The sequence below is a fragment of the Ovis canadensis genome, chromosome 15 (genome assembly GCF_042477335.2).
Source record: "Ovis canadensis isolate MfBH-ARS-UI-01 breed Bighorn chromosome 15, ARS-UI_OviCan_v2, whole genome shotgun sequence".
In the NCBI taxonomy this organism is placed as follows: domain Eukaryota; kingdom Metazoa; phylum Chordata; class Mammalia; order Artiodactyla; family Bovidae; genus Ovis; species Ovis canadensis.
In genome coordinates this window covers 14081158-14101523 of record NC_091259.1, presented here as the reverse complement: position 1 = coordinate 14101523, position 20366 = coordinate 14081158, and the positions used below count along the sequence as shown (strand labels likewise).

General features: G+C 38.1%; 1 pseudogene; it reads right to left on the bottom strand.

Annotated features, from left to right (window-relative positions):
• Positions 1-8177: 8177 nt before the first annotated feature.
• Positions 8178-8669, bottom strand: LOC138421170 (small COPII coat GTPase SAR1B pseudogene; annotated as a pseudogene).
• Positions 8670-20366: the final 11697 nt, after the last annotated feature.

Here is a 20366-nt window from a genome sequence, read left to right as displayed (position 1 = left end):
GTGAAGAGGAGATTCTGAGCCAACCATAGGTGAACCGCTCATGTCCCTGACTTCCTGTGGTATCAAGAAGAGGGAGAGAGGTTGCCTGAGCTTCTGGCGGGGAGGAATGCGATAGAAACAGAAAGGACACAGCCAGAGGTAGTTAAAATTTACCTCATCCTCAAATCCACCCGTGATCATGGTCCTGCTGTAGTCTCAGATCCAGTTCTCAGAACAATAAAACCCTCTCTCGTGACATTTTCAAAGTCACAAGCAACTAAGAAAAAATTAGGAAGATTTTCCATACAAGGGAAATGTCAGATTAATTATGTCCAAAGTTCTGAACCACATCAAAAAGAAAATCTTCACCATGGCATTTAAACTGTCCACCCTAATGCGGGGAAAGATCTGGGTGCTGTCCGGTGCAGGAAATGATGTTGGGAGAAGCAGTGGGCGAATTCTTCTCCAGTGCTTTCCAGTCTTAGTAAGGCCAGATTGTCTTTCTTTTGTTCCTAAATGTGCAATGCCACATCTTCTATTCTTGTTGCCAGATGGATGTGATTTAGCACAATACTGTCCCATCAGCATTTCTGTTCAAACATAAGTCAGTACAATGCCGAGCTGGAGGCTATATAAAAAGTAATTAACCACAAAGACAATTACAGTGTAAAGCAGCTGTTCAAAAATCTGAGACGTTGTGAAAAGTTGCCACCTAGAAGAAAAAAGCACCTAAAATTTCCTGAAACATCTTGACCTTTATGATGAAGTTTATGTCCCAAATTGACTTCACACTATTTTAGTGGTGTGTGTGTGTGTGTTTTATTTTAGTTTTTTTTGAGTTTCACAGTCTCTGCAGCTATCTGAAGAAAAGAAAAGTAAAAATACCACGAAGCTACAGATTGATTTTTATGGTTTTTTTTGCGTTAAAAAAGAAGCACCCCAAACTATCTTCCCTAGGTTTCTCCTTGTTACCACTAGACGGTGCTAGAATCAGCTCTAAACCAAAGTTCATTGTTGAGTGTTTCAAGTGTCACAAACGTGAAGAAGCCGGGCGAGCCCAAGGTAAAACGTATTGTGCTTACTTTTGAAGAATTAACTAATAGTTTGACTGGAAAAGACAGAATATAAAGGTTTGGTTTTTTGCTCAACTGGGAAAACAGTTATAAATGTTATTAGTGTTCAATTTAGAAAAGGAATACAAAGAAGACATACATTAAAAAAGTAAAAAAACCTATCTCTTAGTCCTTTAAATAAAGTCAGCCGACATGTACTCTTGATCTGTTGAAATGACTCACTGACAGTGCTTCTTGAATTTTGTGTCAAGGTAAAATATCAGACCAAGTGAATAGAAAGTGAATGAATGTTCACCTCAACATTGTTTAAAATACTGTATAATGGCTATATTGTGGTACTTCACTGTGTAACCATAAAAATGGTATAAATGTTTGTTTATTGTCATGGAAATCTATCATGCAATAAAGTTACATGTCTGTAATAAAGTTACATATAACAGGCATGTTACAAATTAGTGATTCAAAGTATCATTTAAAGGATTTAATGATAGAGAAGCATCGAAAATAACTCTCCAAAATGATGGTTGCATCTGGATGACATGATCATTCGCTATTATATTTTGGTGGTGTGATCTTGGGAAACCAGTGTAACTACCCTGTGCCTCTCAGTCTCATCAGTAACAAACAGAGGCGATGCTACTCCGTGGTGATCCATATGAAGCCCTTAGAAGAGTGCTGAGCACACAGTACATATGCAAAATATGTCAGCTGTCATCATCGTTATCCTACCTGTTCATAGTTTATAATTTTATGAGTACATATGTATTAGCGTTATAATCAGAAAAGATAACAAATTTTTAAAAAGATGATTCACATGGGGGAGGAGGGAACTGGATTTAGTCTCAGATGGTAAAGAATCTGCTTGCAAGGCAATAGATCCAGGTTCAGTCCTTGGGTTGGGAAGATCCCTGGAGAAGGAAATGGCAACCCTCTTTAGTATTCTTGCCTGGAGAATGCCATGGATAGAGGAGCCTGGTGGGCTACAGTCTATAGGTTTGCAAAGAGTTGGACCTGACTGAATGACTAATACTTTCATGCTACATATAGTAAGTCAGCTCCCCTTTACCCAGAAAGTTTAGTGGCCAGATCTTTTTAATGCCTAATTTTCAGAATATTCTAAACAAGAATTCACTTAGCATTTATGGATTAAGCCTAACACTACATTTCTTGGTGTCAATCCATGCTGTAAAAATTAAACATTATTAAGTCTGGCAAATAATAAGAGCTCAAAATTTGCTGCAGGTGTAACAGAAGGCAATTAAAAAAATCATATTGACCGTTTATCCCACAGCTCTTGGTACATAAGGAATTGTTTTTGTTTGGAACAAAGACACTTAGGTAAATGTTTGGGTAAATGGTGAGTGTCCATTGGATCAATACTTTATAGAACAAAGGAATTTGGTGCTTTTCAGTGTAGAGGAAAGATGGGTGAGGGGAGAAGTTGAGGGCAGGAGAAGAGACGAGGGAAAGAGTGAAGGGAAGAGTGAGGAAGGTGAAGAGAAATGAGGGAGGTAGGAGGAAAAGGCTGGATGGAGGGCTGGTAGAAGCGTGTCTTACAGGACCTCACGAAAGCTGTTCTGGGCAGTCGGTGACAGGGTGGACCCCAGTGATTCTGTAAAGACTGTGTACTTTGGGGAGAATGATGAAAAGGATAGGTTCCACCTCTGTGTGATGCTGGTTGGACAGAGAGGGCATGTGTACATGCAGGATTTGGGGGGAGGGCGCTGGGGGTATGAAAGCACATGAATTTCCAGAAACTCATAGAAATCTTGAATAACCCTGGGCCATGAAACTTGGGCTCAAGGCAATCTAGATCTCAAGGGACAAGGGAGCAGGTAGCAGCATCCAGATTACATAAAAGTGTGTGTGTGTGTGTGTGTGTGTTTGAGAGAGAGACAGAGCATGGGTCCCTGCAAGTGCGAGCTAGAGAGAGAGAGAAATTCACAAATGGGAAGAGAGTTGGGGAATGGAGAGAGAAATCAGTTGCACTTATGAAAAATTCAACTACAGTTATATCTGAAACCCTGTGGTGGTCACATTACACGCAAATATAGCCTTTCTTCCGGTTTCCTCCCTGCTTCCGATTAGCAGCTGAATGTGTTGCCCAATATTCCAGACCAGCAGATATCGCTCAAGTCATGGGAAACTCAGTGCTTTTGGGGGAAGTCCTTTCCATTTAGAAAAACACTTGTGGTTACTAAGTTCTTTGTATCAAGCTGACATTTTCATTCATTCATTCATCTAACAAATACATATGAAGTGTGTTCTGTGTGCCAAGCATTGGTCTGTGTACTGGGGGGGAGGGTGTGGGGCAGACAAGCTGCGGGACAGTGCCCAGCAGAAGTGGCAGCAATAACAGCAGCCAGGACCCCTGGCAGGGTCAGAAGCCACAAGGCAGCAATACCAGAGCCATGCCAGCTACTGACGGGATCTTTGTTGGCTCCTGGGAGGAGGGAAGCCACCCAGAAGCTGCCCAGGGGAAGTGATTTGCATGGGTCTAGAATTCCAGCAACTACACTAACTGGAGGCTGCCTTTATCGCATCCCACTTCCCAGAAACTATACAGCCCTCATATTCCGTCCTACATTGGGATGATCAGGTTAACACAGGCTACACTACAAACCACAGCTCTGCAATTCTATTCTTAAGCTATTTTATGCCCAAAGTGGGTCATTTACACTACAAATCTCACCTGCTGAGAGCTGAAGATCTAAGACTATTTTGATTTTACAGGTATCAATCCTAGATTTCTGCTGCTTATAAAAATGATGAGCAGTATTTTCAGCCAATCTATTCTTCACTGTATTCACTGTAAATTTGCAAAGAAAAAATTTGAGATCAGGCTCCAAGATATCATTAAAATCTGCAGGGAGGGAAAAATGTCTGTTTGACAAACATCAAGTTGGACTGAACGTCAGATACAAATCAACACCACATATACCCTCATCCAGCCAGATGCTGTTCATTTGCCACAAAGATATAGATTCAGACAACTGCTACAAGTCAGAGCTTATCAAAACAGGAAGTGGGCGTGCCAGGCCCAGATCTTTCCTTATGATTGCAGACTCTCTCATGGTGAGCACTTCTTCATTTTCTTAAAGCTTACACACCACTTTGACTAATTCATAATAGAATTTTGCTTCAGATGGCTATTACATTTATTTACTCTGTCAACTGTCTGCAGAAGTCCCTTCCTTCCCTTTTCTGAAAATTAGAAATCTTAGCTCATTTCCAGTTTGTCCACTATTTTGTGATTTTCAAAAATAATTATATCAATAGTTAAGTAATATGTTCTGCAAGTTTTTAAGGTCATGTGTCTGAAACAAGAAACAAGAATTATTCAGAGTGGCTACTTGCTTTCTATAGCCTCCTCACTATGTTGACCTCTGTTTTCTTCTTACTAACGTTTAGACCATCTTATTCCCTCCTCCCTCCATGGGATTCAGACTGGGAGAAATATTCACCAAGTAGCTGCTGCCAGAGAATGGGACCAAAAGCTGAAGCATAAACTTGATTGTCCAATTTAGATGAGTGCAGTGAGGGGCTGTGAGATGCAGGCAAGCTAATTAACGTCCATCAGGAGAGACAGAGTCTAAGGCAGAGCAAATAGAGGGTCACAGCTGGGGTTCAGAAGCAAGTCAGGCCTGGAATTCCCTGGCAGTCCGGTGGTCAGGATCTGGCATTTTCACTGCTGTGGGCCTGACTTCAATTCCTGGTAGGGGAAATAAGATTCTGCAAGCCGTGGGGCTCTGCCAAAAAAATAAAAATAAATAAAAGCAGGCCAGGACCAAGCAAGTATGGTGTAAATTTGTAGGGTCAAATTTAGTGGGCACTAACCACGTGGGCTCCTGAGCATTTGAAATGTCCACTGCGGAACTAGATTGTTAATTTCAGTTTAATTTAAACTCATTTATTTTAGAATTTAAAAACTGAACCAAAGTAAAAATGTTCTCATTAAGTACAACCCCATTGTTCTGAGAGGACTATGTTTCACTTTAACAAATCATGTAAGATGTTTTTGTGATACTCGAGTGTGCCTCGAGTGGGCCTATGTTTACACATCAGCAATCTACTTGGTATAAACAAAATTATTTAAGTGATTTTTCCTACACAATGATGTAACATTGCAACAAGATTATTGGATGTTTATGCAGAAAACAAGTTACAGTGATAGTTATGAAAATAGTAATCAAATGGAAATACTTATAATTTTAATTAAAACAATTATGCTTTTGTTCTTATTCTAAAGTTAAGTGTAAACAAAATTTTAAGTTTAAAATTAGGGCATACTAGTGATGTAGATGGAGAAGGCAATGGCACCCCACTCCAGTACTCTTGCCTGGAAAATCCCATGGACAGAGGAGCCTGGTAGGCTGTAGTGCATGGGATCACTAAGAGTTGGACACAACTGAGCGACTTGACTTTCACGTTTCACTTTCATGCATTGGAGAAGGAAATGGCAACCCACTCCAGTGTTCTTGCCTGGAGAATCCCAGGGACGGGGGAGCCAGGTGGGCTGCCGTCTATGGGGTCTCACAGAGTTGGACACGACTGAAGTGACTTAGCAGCAGTTAGCACTGATGTAGAATCAAATGGAGATGGAGAAGCCAGTCGCACAAACAAAGCAATAAAGGAAAAAAAAAATTGAGAGAAAATGTGTCCCAAATTTCACAAAGCACGGTAATTGCAGATTTTGGGGTTAAACAAAATGAAAAAGCTATTTGCTTGATGTGTAAGTTTTCTTTAAGATGATGAAGCGGACAATATTACAGACATTAGCAGAAAAAACATGGTGCATTTGATAAGTTTCCTCTAACAGTCAAAAAAATTTGAAAAGAATAGACTAAATTAGTTATCAGAAATCAGAAATGAATATCTGACAAAATTTTTAAAAATTATATTTAATGTGAGCTTATAACTTTAGCTAGATGTTAAATGACTTAGACTCTTGCACAAAAAAAGAAACTAATTTTTTAGATGGCAACATGGTAAAAGAAATCCATTTCAGTTATGGAAATATTATAAAATTACTAGGAAAGGAGTAAAAAAAAATCACATTTTACAAAAAACAAAATATCTTCAATAAAGCCACTGAACAATCATCTGTAAGTCACAAGCCCTTTTCAAGAATATCAAAGATCAATTGATTCAGAATTGGAAAGACTGCAAGAACTTTCTTTAATACATTTCAAGTGCTTAGGATGAGTCATGCCTGCTTAATACTTTGGTTATGTTTAGTCTCAGAGGACTTCCAAACTCATGAAGAAGTGCTGTCAACTCATAGTCTAAAAAGTCAAACTCATGGCATAGATATATTTGAACTTTTTATGACTGTCAAAGAATTTCAACTAAATATGAAAAAAAATTGGTTTCTATATGATACAGGTGCTTCAGCTGTTACATTAAAAATCTGGATTTATAAGAATTTTGAAAGAATAGACTGATGAGAGTCCCTTTGGACTACAAGGAGATCAAACCAGTCAATCCTCAAGGAAATCATGACCTGAATATTCATTGGAAGGACTGATGCTGATGCTCCAATACTTTGGCCACCTAATGTGAAAAGCAGACTCATTGGAAAAGACCCTGATGCTGGGAAAGATTGAGGGCAAAAGGAGAAGGAGGCAAAAGAGGATGAGATGGTTGGATGGCATCACTGACTCGATGGACATGAGTTTGAGCAAACTCAGGGAGATAGTGAAGGACATAGAAGCCTGGTATGCTGCAGTTCATGGGGTTGCAAAGAGTCAGACATGACTTAGTGACTGAACAACAACTATGTTGTTAACTCCAATTCAAGATTTTCTTGAAACAAAAGAATATTTGCCAAATTTTCAGTAATGAAAGACAAAACTTGGCAGTTATGAGTTATGTTTTCTCAGTCATATCACACTGCATATGAACAAGCAGAACTTGAAGCTCCAAAGAATAGAACAGCTTATTTGTAACCTAGATCTATAGATATGAGAATTAATGTTGATACTGAAATGTTTCATAATACTAGTCAATAATGATTTTATACATTTTTATAATATAAATTCATATGCAGAATATTTTAATTATAACTGAAAGTGTTATGTAAATTGGCTGATAGAAATACAAAAATTGAAAACACTTTGTTGCTAATGTTTAATTTAGTTTCTTTCCTTCCTTCCCCTCCAACTTTGTTGAGATATAATTAACATATAACATTGTATGAGTTTAATGTGTACACTGTGATTACCACAATAAGGTTAGTTAACACATCTATCACTTGACATAAATAACTTATTTTTGAGGGTTTGTTGTTGAGAACATTGAAGATCCCATCTCTTAGCAACTTTCAACTATACAATACAGTATTATTGATTATAGTCACCACACATCAGATCCTCAGAACTTGTTCATTTTATAACTGGAGGTTTGTACAGTTTGGCCAACAGAGTTGCTTTCAATTTATGCAATTCTCCTTTGAATTTGAAGTTAACTTTAATTGTCTTGTTAGTGAATTTACTAAACTTGACATAAATTTGAAATTGATATGCTTTTAAGGATGCTGAACCTTACAGTTTGTTTTATTGCATAATATTTGCATAAGAAAAAGTATTGAAAATTCTAAGATATCCTACAACCATCAATCAGCTAATTATTAATTCTACACTAAAGCTAGGCAGACATATAATCTTAAATTTAAAAGCTAGTTTCAAAAAAAAGTAGACAAAATTTAACATGATGCACTTTTCAATATGGCTATATTTGTAGTTTCATGTTGTTAATAAGCGTTTCAAATGTACTGCTGGAAAGTTGCTTTTTGTACTGTGAATATTGCTAGGGTAATATCAGATTATAAGCTGTAAAAACTAATTACTTTTATGGAATGATAAAGCTAACATTGTGATAATCAGTTTTCAATTCACATGCGAATTAAGTTGATGTAATAGTAATAATCTAAATAACCTTCTTATAACCAACAAAATTCTACTGAATTCAAGTTATACATGTTGCATGATCAGATCTCCGAGTAGAACTAAATAGTGAGACCTGGAAACATTCAGGCTGGTGTTAAGAACCTGCGCTTGCAGCGGACACTCTCTTAGGAACCTTGTCTTTTGAGCACACTGTACTTGAAAACTTACAGGTCAGCATTCAGCTCTTTCCTGTTCTCTGACCATATAAACCAAGCATCTCTCATAACCTCTCTTCATCGATGGCTTCAGGTCTGTTGATCTTATTCCCAAGAATCAGTATAAATGCATTAGAAGTGGTTTCAACTGTCATTAGCAAATCGAGTTCTTCTTTTGATTCTTTTGATTCATGATCTGTACAATCCACCAGAAGTGTAACGCCGTTGATAGCAGGAAGGTAGTTTTTCCATACTCTTTGAGCTTGAACAGTCACCCACATTAAAATTTGCAAAGGTTGTGCCAGCAGTGGTTAGTTCTTTTGAAGGGGGATGTAACTAATATAGGGGACATGTGTCCATGTCTGTCATCTTTTAACATAAGCAGTAATGTTGTTTTTCTCATGTTTGTCCAATCCAAAAAATACCAATTTGCCAGTTTTCTTTTATAATTCCAAAAACTATAGCACTCTGTTGAAATCACTGTATATCCAATCAAAGATGAAGGATCTGTCCATATTTTAGCATCAGACTGAAGAGAATGCTATTCCTTGCTTGGTACTGGCCCTGAACCCTCTAAGACTGGACTGCAAAGTGATGGCTACTTGATGAGCTTTGCTTAAAAGTCAAATAGTTCTTCTTGGAAAAGAGGAACAAGTTTTGTCAATGTACATGCAAATACTGAAAGAAAAGAACTTTCCATATTCAATTTAGTTACTTGAAAATGTTTAAGTTTGCTTTTCACTGTAAAAAATATGGCTACTAGGAAATTTTAAATTATATATATGGCTCGGATTATACTTTCATTGGACAGCATGAGTCTAAGGATCTTGTCATGATCAATGCTGGAGTGTCAAGAACTCACCTTTTCATACATACGGGGGAGTGTGCAGCTACTTCAAAGGACCAGAGGCAGAGTAGACAATTTTATTCATTTCCAGTTCTGTTGGATTGTCATCTCAAAAGTGGGGTGCAGTACTGTGCTGACACAGTATTAACAATTGATTCTTGGGGTTAAAAAAAATCCCTGTTTTCTGCCATTATCTAGTTTCCATAGTACAAATGTTTCCATCAAGGCCCATTTCAAGCTACCAACTGGACATCACTGGGAGTCTGGAAGAAGTCCTGATAAGCTGGCTGTGGCCAGCAGGTTGCAGCCAGCTTCAGTCCACCATTAGCTGGGACTGTCCATGATTCATCATTGCTTCTGCAGTAGCTTGCATAATCAACAAAGAGTAAGCCCATTTTAAGTATAGTACTTGTTGAATGAACAAGTATTTCTGCTAGCCACAAATCTCCTGTTGTTTCAGTTTTCCCCAGATCCGTTAATCTTTCTGAAATGTACATTCCTAAAGTTGGGGGTAAATGTATGACAACAGGCATTCTCTTTCTTGGCCCTTGTAATGAATGTGTTGTGCTGTCTGGATCTCCCTTAGCTCGGAGCCATTCATTACCCTGATGGTTGGGAGTATTGCCTGATGGTGCTCAGCTGAAACTCTCTGTAAGAATTCTACAGGTCCGAAAGAAGTTGCCCCTCCAGTGGTATCCCAAGCAGCTCTCTGCGTCTAATGGTTGGTTAATGAGGGAGTCCAGGTTTGGCCCCTTCAGTTAGAGACATTTTGGAAGAACCATCCGAGTTTCAGAATTTCCTGTGAGACCTGCCATAACCCCTGTTGCAGCTGCATTATGATTCAATTTATACCTCTGCTCAGCACTGCTTCATTCATTCCTTCATGGGCATGTGCCTGAAATCACTGCCCCATGTTCTGCCTGCACAGTGTCTCCATGGCAAGGTCTGCTTGCCAGAGAGTGCAACCTACACGACGCAGAGAATGCAAAAGGCACAACGGAAAAATCTGACAAGTCCGCTCCTCTGACTCAAGGTCCATGCTATTTTTAACTTCATCAACCAGTTCTTAAATGTTGGTTATCAAGGTCAGATCTTGCCACTTCCTCCAGCTTATAGAGATGAAATTTATAAGCGAGGTAAGTCAAGAAGTTCTATTGGAGAAGATTTCCAAGAATTTTCATTGCGGTCACATTCAAAAGCATGAGTTTGCTGTCTGAATAGTTGGAATCCTTATAACTAATATGTCTTATTAGCTTTGGTTTACTACTTGGAATGTTGTGATTTTGACTATATTGTTGTAGAAAATATTGACATATTGCAATGGTTGACCTCAGCTCCATTTAGCATTTTTGCACCCATCAGAAAAATAGGAATAACTGCCCAAAGTTGAGGTACTCATAATCATATCAGAGGAGGGCTATTTTCAAAATACTTTTACTATAAAATGATACCTCATGTATTCTCATTTTTTGAGAATACTTTAGTGCTTTTTATTTTATGAGAAAATGTTTTTCAGCCTATCCCCAAAGCAAATTTATTTATTTTTTCCTTTCCAAATTTCTGTTATTTCAAATTAAAAAATATGATAACATAAAGTCAGATAGTTCTATTCAATTATTGCATAAAATTCTATAGACCATTTTGAAGAAGTCCATTGCATGACTCATATTTTTTTCCTTAGCATTGCCTTTGGCACAGGTTAAATTACATTTTCCTAATTTGATCTGCAGACTAAAACAAAAGGAAACTACATGAAATGAAATAATAAGAACTTGCTTTATTTTCTAACTTCTGTTCTTTATTAATCATAAATCAATATTACCTTCTAAACACTTAAAAATCATTTTGTCAACATATTTGCCAAATATCCAGAGGAATAGTCTCTTATTTATTATACTTTTTTCTATAGTACCAGATATAAGAATACAGCCAGTAAAATATGAGTAAAATACAGTCAAAATGTTCTTCATAAACTCCCTTTATGAGCACAATAACTCCAAATCTAACATTTACTCTCATTGTCATAATATACTTACAGAGAAATCAAAGTTTTTATTGGTTGTTTTAAAAGTAAAATGAAAGTGAAAGTCGCTCAGTTATGTCCAGACTCTTTGCTACTGCCATGGACCATATAGTCCATGGAATTCACCAGGCCAGAATACTGGATTGGGTTGCCATTTCCTTCTCCAGGAGATCTTTCCAACCCAGGAACCGAACCAGGGTCTCCTATATTGCAGGCGGATTCTTTACTGGCTGAGCTGTAAATAACTTTTCAAATATGTCTGATGTTGTGATCCAAGGAGGAAAGAGCACATAAAACCAAGGAGGGTCTTGGAAGGCAGGAAGGGAAAAACCAGACCCTTATTGTCCTTCCCTCCCCTGTGTTGTAACTGTTAATGGATTTTAGGTCCTCCTGAGCAGTATAACCTGTCTCCCCTCGTACCCCACAGAGAGAAGGTATTTGCCTTACTCTTCCCCCCACCCAGTATACATGCCTCATCCAATCAACAAATGACCCACAAAACCCTTATCCCATTCCTTGTACCCTGGCTATAAAAGTGGACTAAGGACCCCTGTTCAAGGTCAGTTCTCCCTTGAGTTGGCTGGCCTGCTATTCTAACAGCGTCTCCCACTCTAATAAACTATTTCCCTCTCATTCTGTCTCATATCTGGAAATTCTTTTCCAACCTGCGCCCAGACTACAACATCTAATAAGAGATATTCTGTTATTGATTAGTCCGTGGTGGTTTCTACTTGCTTATAGTCATCTTAAACTACTGAACCTGAGACTGAGTGTCTTTCAATCTTTCTGGAAAAGTCTCAGACTTCTCAATAACCTCTCTATTGGATTTTCCTGTCTCTTTATTGGGCTTCCCAGGTAGTGCTAGTGGTAAAGAACCCACCTGCCAGTGCAGGAGACATAAGAAAGACAGGTTTGATCCCTGGGTCCAGAAGATTCCCTGGAGGAGGGCATGGCAACCCACTCCAGTATTCTTGCCTGGAGAATCCCATGGACAGAAGATGTGTGCAGACCACAGACCATAGGGTCAGAAAGAATCAGACTTGTCATTCAGGCACATCTCTTTATTATCTCTTACTGGTTCTTGAATTAGACAAATATAGGGCCTGCTCTCTATGTCTAACAACATTTTCATTTTTTCACTTCATCTCTTTATGCTCCAACTTCGTCGTTTCCACAAGCTGCTTATCCAGGTCACTAAATATTTCTTTATCAGAAGTTTGAATATTTCATGAAGTTTTTAATGCCATGATTATTTTTCAACTTCTAGAAGTTCTACTTTGTTCTTTTACAAATCTTCCTGTTCATTTTTAAAATAAGCTCTTACCCCTGTCAATTTAAAATATAGTCACAACCTAAAAGTTGAGAGTTATGTTTTATTTGGTAGAAATTTTTTGGACTTAGGCCCAGAGGCAACATCTCAAGTAACCCTGAGAGAACTGCATCGAGGAGGTGAGGTGGGGTGGGGCAGGCAGGAACCAGCAACAGAGGGCTGATAGTCTGAATATAAAAAGATTTTTGTTAATTAAAGAAAACCAGGTAAGCCAAGCTAAGGAATTTAGCTATTTTCTATGTATGGGAAGATGCAAGAGTCTGGGCTCAATGAAATCATTCCTTTCATATGCTTCTCAGCTGTTGGGGCCAGTCTCCTGCGTTTTTCACATCGTGAGCTCCCTTGGGGTTCACCATAGGGAGTGGCTGCAGTTTGATGCCTGCTAGATCACAGGTATTCTTCTCCTTCTTGAGTTCCCTCAGGTCTCACTGGCTCACATTGGAGGGCTGCAATTGCTGATTGTGACATCATGGTTTACTGATATGGCAGGAAATATTCCATTTCTCACTCTTTACTTAGGTTTGCAACTCTTTTCATTTCTTTAAACATCTTAGGTGTTTAAGAATTAAGTAAAATTAGATATCTTAGATATCTAATTAAATATCTTAGATATTTGGTGACTCTAATGTCTTGTGACATGTGTAAACTCATTTGTTGGGGCTCTGTCAACATTTTTTTGAGATGCAGTTTGAAGATGCAGTCCTTCAGAAAGAAGTTGAGTTTGCCTCTGTTATGCAGTCTGTTATATTTTAAATAGGTATATAATGTTTCATGGTCTAGACATATAATTTATTTAGTCACTTATCCACTGGCAGAGGGGTCCTGGTGGTAGAGTGGTAAGAATCCATCTGCCAATGCAGGAGGCGTAGAAGATGTGGGTTCAATCCTTGGGTAGGAAAGATCCCCTGGAAGAGGAAATGGTAACTGACTCCAGTAGTTTTGCCTGGGAAATCCCATGGACAGAGGGGTCTGGTGGGCTACAGTCCATGGGGTTGCAAAGAGTCAGAAATACTGACTGAGCACAAGCTAATGGCAGAGATCATGGGATGGGGCACTGTGTGCTTCTTCTATTTAGTTTGGATTACATTTTGAGGTTTCCCCCGCCCCCCCACCTCAGTTGAAGTGATAAATTACTGCGAAACACTGATGCAACCTAACACATTCCTGTGACTAATGGTATAAGTAAGACACTAATTTGGCTGAGAAACATCATTCCTAAAACAACTGTACTGATTACCTATTCTGAAAATGTGAAGAACTGTCATATTATTATGTTACATGGCATCAACCTCTTATAGTAAGAACCAAACTGACTCTACATGTCAGAACCTTTTTGAAGTATCTCATAAACTTCAAATCATCTAATCTTTGTAATACTCTTAAAAGGTGTGTACTACTACTATGCCAATATTACAGCTGGAATGTAATGGGTAACTTGCTCTAGCCACCACTGTCTTAGGCTTTCTAGAAGCAGAAGCTAGCACCGAGATTCAGGAACACGTAATCTCCTGAGAGTGTACCTACCACTCTTCAAGAAAGCCTGTCATGAACTGGGCAGGGGGATAAGCTGAGCCTTGGCCTGACCCACTGTGGGGAGGGCAGAGAATGGCAATGCTAGGAGCTGTGGTAGTGGTCTCAGAGTCTCATCAACCAAGGGCGATACTCTAGGTCACAAGTGCAAGCTGTTAGCAGCTCTTCACCACCTGGGGTTTAGGGGTACAGGGAAGTAAGGGAGATCTGGGATGAGTACCAGTAGTGTCTGCTGTAGCCATAGAGCTGGGAGGGGAAAGTGGGTTCAAAGCCAGGTCATCTGGCTCCAGAGTTCTACCAGTACCACTACAGAGCCTCCTGCAAACTCTGTCTGCTGCCTTCAGACACCTCAACACTGCCCATCAAGCTTTGTTTGACTTGCCAAACCAAGCACTGCCTCCAGTTTCCTAGAGGAATAAGAGCGTTTCATTTGGAGAAAAATGTATGCCCATTTAATTCAGAGGTTGCAAGACCAATTCAGCTATCTTGTTTCCATTGCCCCCAATTCAAAAGGCCTTTTAAATGCACTTGCCTGGGGCCAGGACTAGTGTACACAAACCTAAGAGAAGAACCTCTGTTGGCTTGTCCCAGTGCCACGGATAGAAGGGTGTGATCCTATACCTTTTCTTCAGACAGCAGAGAATCTGCTTGGCCCTAACAAGCCTGGCATTTTCTTATGTTCCTTTTCCTATACTTTATCAGTGAAGAATATGGTAGAATAAGGGAAGGAGACATCTGGAACTGCTCACTTCAGCTCTTAAAGCTTCTGGGACTTAGGAATGTACTCAAACCTACACAGGCATGGAGTCAGCCACGGAAAGCTGGAAAGTTTTGAGAACAAGGCTACACTACAGTCGTCCTATATACTTAGAGCTCTTTGCATAATATCTCTCTCCTGAAACCTCAGCCAGTCTTCTTAGCCTAGTTCAAGCCTTCAAGCTTCCCCAGTTCTGAGAGTGCTATTTCCTAGCTACCATAGGGGGACTGTCAGTCCCAATATTTTCATTGTGCTAGTTTGGCTTCTGTAATAATTGATCAGGTCCTAGGGAAGACACCTAATGGTTTTCAGCCTTCTAACACGAATTGACCGGCTTTATCTCTCCATGCACCAAACCCCAAAGATGTGGGAGCCACTAAATGCTTTACCTGTGACCTACTCCAGAGCTTGGCTGATGTGAGTCTGGGGCCACGTCCACAGCTGCTATTGTTCGAAAAATTCTGTCAGTAAGTAATAGTTAATTTATGGGATCAAATGTAGTTTAAGTCTACATTGCATGTGTTTCTCTTCATTCAACTACACAGTAAGTAAACTGTTGACTTTTAATTAATTCTTCTCTACTAAATATAAGTATTTTGTTCTACTTATATCCTACATTGTCTTGGTATCTCAATTACCTTATTTCCATTTTTCCCCCCTTATTGCTCTTCTTTTCCAGCCTCAACTCAAAAATCCTAAACCAGATACTAGGAAATTAAATCCAGGTATATATAGTAAGGATATTACATCATGATCAAGTGGCATTTATCTCAGAAGTACAAGAATTGAAGTAACACATAAATTAATGTAAATCTCCATATTAATAGAATAAAAGACAAGACTATATGGTCATATCTGTAGATATAGCTTCTATTTATGATTTTAAAAGATTCAGTAAACTAAGAATAGAAAGATATTTCCTCAATCTAATAAAGAATATCTATGATAAATCACTTTTTCTCTAAGATCAGGAATAAGGCAAGGAGGTTGACTAATCAAGCCTATTCACCATTGTACCGCCCAACTTGTACAATAAAGCAAGAAAAAAATAGGCACAAAAATCAGAAAGGAAAAGAAATGATTATTTCTACAAATGACATTATAGTTGACTGAAGAAAATAAAGAAGAATCTAAGAAATGACTATAGTAAGTGAATTTAGCAAGGTAGATCCTGATTCTTAATTCAATTTTATTTCTACATACAGACAAGAAATAACTAAACATGGAATTTAAAAATACTATTAACAATTAAAATCTAAACTTAAATAGTATTTAAAATAACATCAAAATATGAAATACTTAAGAATAACAATAAAAGGTGAGAAATATCTTCATACTGAAAACAAACAAAAATATTAAAAAAGGCTGGCTGAAGGGATATACAATGCTTATGGATTAAAAGACTCAATAACAATAAGATGTCACTCATTCTCAATTGATCTATAGATTGAATGTAATGCTAATCAAATTCTCAAGAACTTTAAGAAAGATATTCACAAAATAATTCTAAAAATTATAGGAAAATTTAAAGAGCTTAGAATAGCCAAGACAATTTTGAGAACAAAGTTAGAGGACCTATTCTATCTGATGTCAACACTTACTATAAGGATACAGTGATCAATACAGTATGTTATTAGCAAAGTGTAGACAGATTAATAGACCAGAATAGAGTTCAGAAAGAAACCTCCAGATGTATGTTCAACTGATTTTAATTTCTAAAATTGAAAATGTAAAAACTTACAGTGATATAGCATTATATTGGATCTGAAGATGTTACAGCAATAATATATGAAGTTCCTTCCAGAGAAAGAATGTTTGTTATCATGGTTACCCTCAAGAAAAAAATTAAGTTGATTAGTTAACAAGAGGAAGTTGAGAACACACCACTATTAAAAATTATAAAAAGTCCAAACCAGGAATGGGGTGGAAAACTCTTGCAGCACACTTCTAATACCTTGTTTGCACATTGCAAATAGAAGAAAAACTGGCAAACTAGACATAGTAATAGCCAGCTTGTCACTTTCCTCAAATATTTCCTTGCTTATTTCTGTCCCTAAAGAATATTTGGAGAAAAAAGTATATTTAGCAAAGTTGGGTATTGGGAGGAGAAGGGTTTTTTACACAAAATATTTGGTATAGTCAAAGTGGGCTAGAGGAAAATATAAGGTATGTTACATCATTAAACATTTGGATGGGGGTTTAGAATAGAGAAGGGCTTCTCTGGTGGCTCAGATGGTAAAGAATCTGCCTGCAATGCAGGAGACTAGGGTTCAGTCCCTGGGTTGGGAAGATCTCCTGGAGAAGGGAAAGGCTACCCACTCCAGTATTCTTGCCTAGAGAATTCCATGGAGAGAGGAGCCTGGTGAACTACAGTTCATGGGGTTGCAAAGAGTCAGACATGACTGAGTGACTAACACTTTCACTTCACTGTCTTAGACTAGAGAAGGCCCAAGCCTATAGACTGACTTCCTTTTTGTCAGTCTATCAACAAAGCTTTATTGAGCACCTGGTGGCTCAGCTGGTAAAGAATTCGTCTGGAATGCGGGAGACCTGGGTTCAATCCCTGGGTTGGGAAGATCTCCTGGAGAAGGGAAAGGCTACCCACTCCAGTATTCTGGCCTGGAGAATTCCACGGACTATAGTCGCAAAGAGTCGGCAACGACTGAGCAACTTTCACTTTCTTTCTTCCTGTCTGCATGTTCCCCTCTAGTATTAGAATAATGCAGTAAGTGAAATAAATACAGTCCTTGATCATAATTATTATTTTAAATTACTTTTTAAAAAGTACTTTAAATTACTTTTAAAAAATCAATAAAGTTGTGCAAAATTTTGCAAAGGAGACATATTCATCTACTTTAGGCCCTGACAGATCTGATCCCAACTTTCATTACTAATGTGAAGAATGTGGGAATCCTATTAACTAATAATAGTTCAGTGTTTATTAGGCCATGATCTTTAAATTGGGATACTGTTCCCTTGGACAAAGTTACCAAGTATTTACAAAAATTTAGTCTTGGGGAAGTGGGAACTCAAATACTTTTAAGGAAATTAACAACCTGATCCTCAGTTTTCACGTGTAGTTTTTCCTAAAACAGATCTGAGTGAAAACAAGAGCTGTTAAAGGCGCGAGGATTGTCTTCCAACCCACCTTTTTGCAATGGTTCTTCTTAAAAAAAGACAGGCCCACCTCTCACCCATCTTGGATTTTAAAATGATATAATTTTGGCCAAGGGTGTAAAATATTCCTGAATGGTCAGAAGTAATTGGTGTTAATGTTGAGAAAAATGAATGACTTTAATATTTGGGTATCAGTTCTGTTCAGTCGCTCAGTTGTGTCCAACTCTTTGCAACCCCATGGACTGCAGCACACCAGGCTTCCCTGTCCATCACCAACTCCCAGAGCTTGCTCAAACTCATGTCGATCAAGTTGGTGATACCATATATCTGGGTATAGTTATCAGATAAAATACAGATCACCCAGCTAAATTTTAATTCTAGCTAATCAATGATTAATATATTGCATGGTACATAATTATACTAAAAAACTATTTGTTGTTTGTCTCAAATTTAAATGTAACTAGGCTTCCTGTATTGCTAACTCTGGCAGTCCTATTTGGGTAAAATACCTGTGGTTTCCAAGTCACAGAGTTCAACAAAATGAGTTGTCTATTGAAACCTAATTGCATTTTAGGATTAAATATTACTAAATAATTTTGGAGCTATAAAACTGGTACTAAAAATTTTGGAAAAAATTGATGTAACATTTTTTGGAGGCCAGTCTACTTATGTAGAAAAGATTTTTCAACACATAAACTTTGGGAATTAAAAAAAGGAAGAGAATCTATGCTGAACTCTATAATGTTCTATGGAAATTAAAAAAAGGAAGAGAATCTATGCTGAACTCTATAATATTCTACTAATAAGTAATATTCATGAACACACACTTGAATAAATTGTTCAAATATAAGCTGCAGCCTCCATTAAGATTGCATTTGTAAAAGAATCATTTTTTATGAGTATATTGTTATATCAGCATATGTTTACATTGCTTTGACCAACTGACTTTGAATATAAGTACTGAAAGTAATATAAATTATAATGTAATCAAGGAGAAAATTTTGAGTTACAGCCTATGATCACAGGAAAAAAGTTAAATTTCAATTTATACATGTTTGTTTCAGAAATTTGTGCCAGAGGGATCATAAAGATGTCCATTTTAAACACAAAAATTCTGTGGGGAAGTAGAATGTTCAAGGACAAAAAGCAATGATAGAGTATTTCCAATTATTAAAGATGAACAGATATATTAATAATGAAGGTTATCAAATGGTATTTGTAGTCCACTGAATATATCTGAAAGACTGTTGATCAATCTTATTCTAAGACATCAATGTCTAGATTTAAATCCATTTAGTTGGTCCCATCACTTCATGCGAAATAGACAGGGAAACAGTAGAAACAGTGTCAGACTTTATTTTTTTGGGCTCCAAAATCACTGCAGATGGTGACTGCAGCCATGAAATTAAAAGATGCTTACTCCTTGGAAGAAAAGTTATGAGCAACCTAGATAGCATATTCAAAAGCAGACACATTACTTTGCCGACTAAGGTCCGTCTAGTCAAGGCTATGGTTTTTCCTGTGGTCATGTATGGATGTGAGAGTTGGACTGTGAAGAAGGCTGAGTGCCGAAGAATTGATGCTTTTGAACTGTGGTGTTGGAGCATACTCTTGAGAGTCCCTTGGACTGCAAGGAGATCCAACCAGTCCATTCTGAAGGAGATCAACCCTGGGATTTCTTTGGAAGGAATGATGCTAAAGCTGAAACTCCAGTATGGCCACCTCATGTGAAGAGTTGACTCATTGGAAAAGACTCTGATGTTGGGAGGGATAGGGGGCAGGAGGAGAGGGGACGACAGAGGATGAGATGGCTGGATGGCATCACGGACTCGATGGACATGAGTCTGAATGAACTCCGGGAGATGGTGATGGACAGGGAAGCCTGGTGTGCTGCGATTCATGGGGTCGCAGAGTCAGACACGACTGAGTGACTGAACTTAACTGAACTGAGTAGTTCCTTAGCAACTACAACTTTTGTGTTTTAATGTTAAGTTAAAAATGTGCAGGGAAATATAGTTTTCCAAAATTATTTTGGTGGGTACATGATTATAAATATATATAAAGATCACAAAATTTTTTTCCACCATCTCACAGGAGAGTTGAAAATGGCTTATAAAATTTTCAACTAAGCAGGCTCAAAATGAATCGAAATCTCCACATAAGTAAACTTAATCTTTTTTATATAGTTCCAGCTGGAAATCTGCTATGGACAGCCAAATCAGCTAACACAGAAGATACCCCAGCTCATCCTGACTGTTCTGCATCCTTGTTTCCACAGGAGAGTGAAGTACTAAGTAACATTACAGTTCTGCCTTTAGTGCTTGGTAGCTTTTTCTTGATTTACTGGAAGGCAGGAAAATCAGGTGAGCTTTCCCAATCTGTTATCCTGGCATGCACTGTCTTTAGATATATGTGCTTAAATTGACTCCTTAGGCAGGAAATGTTGAGGAAAATATGACTGTGTAGTGAGACTGACTTCAGATTTCTATGAGGCTATCATGGCAGACATCTCCCCTGTGAAACTGAAGCCTACAAAGAGGAATTTGTTTTACAGCCAACTCCACCCTAGTTATAAATATAACCAATCAACCAGAAAAAACAATTTTTT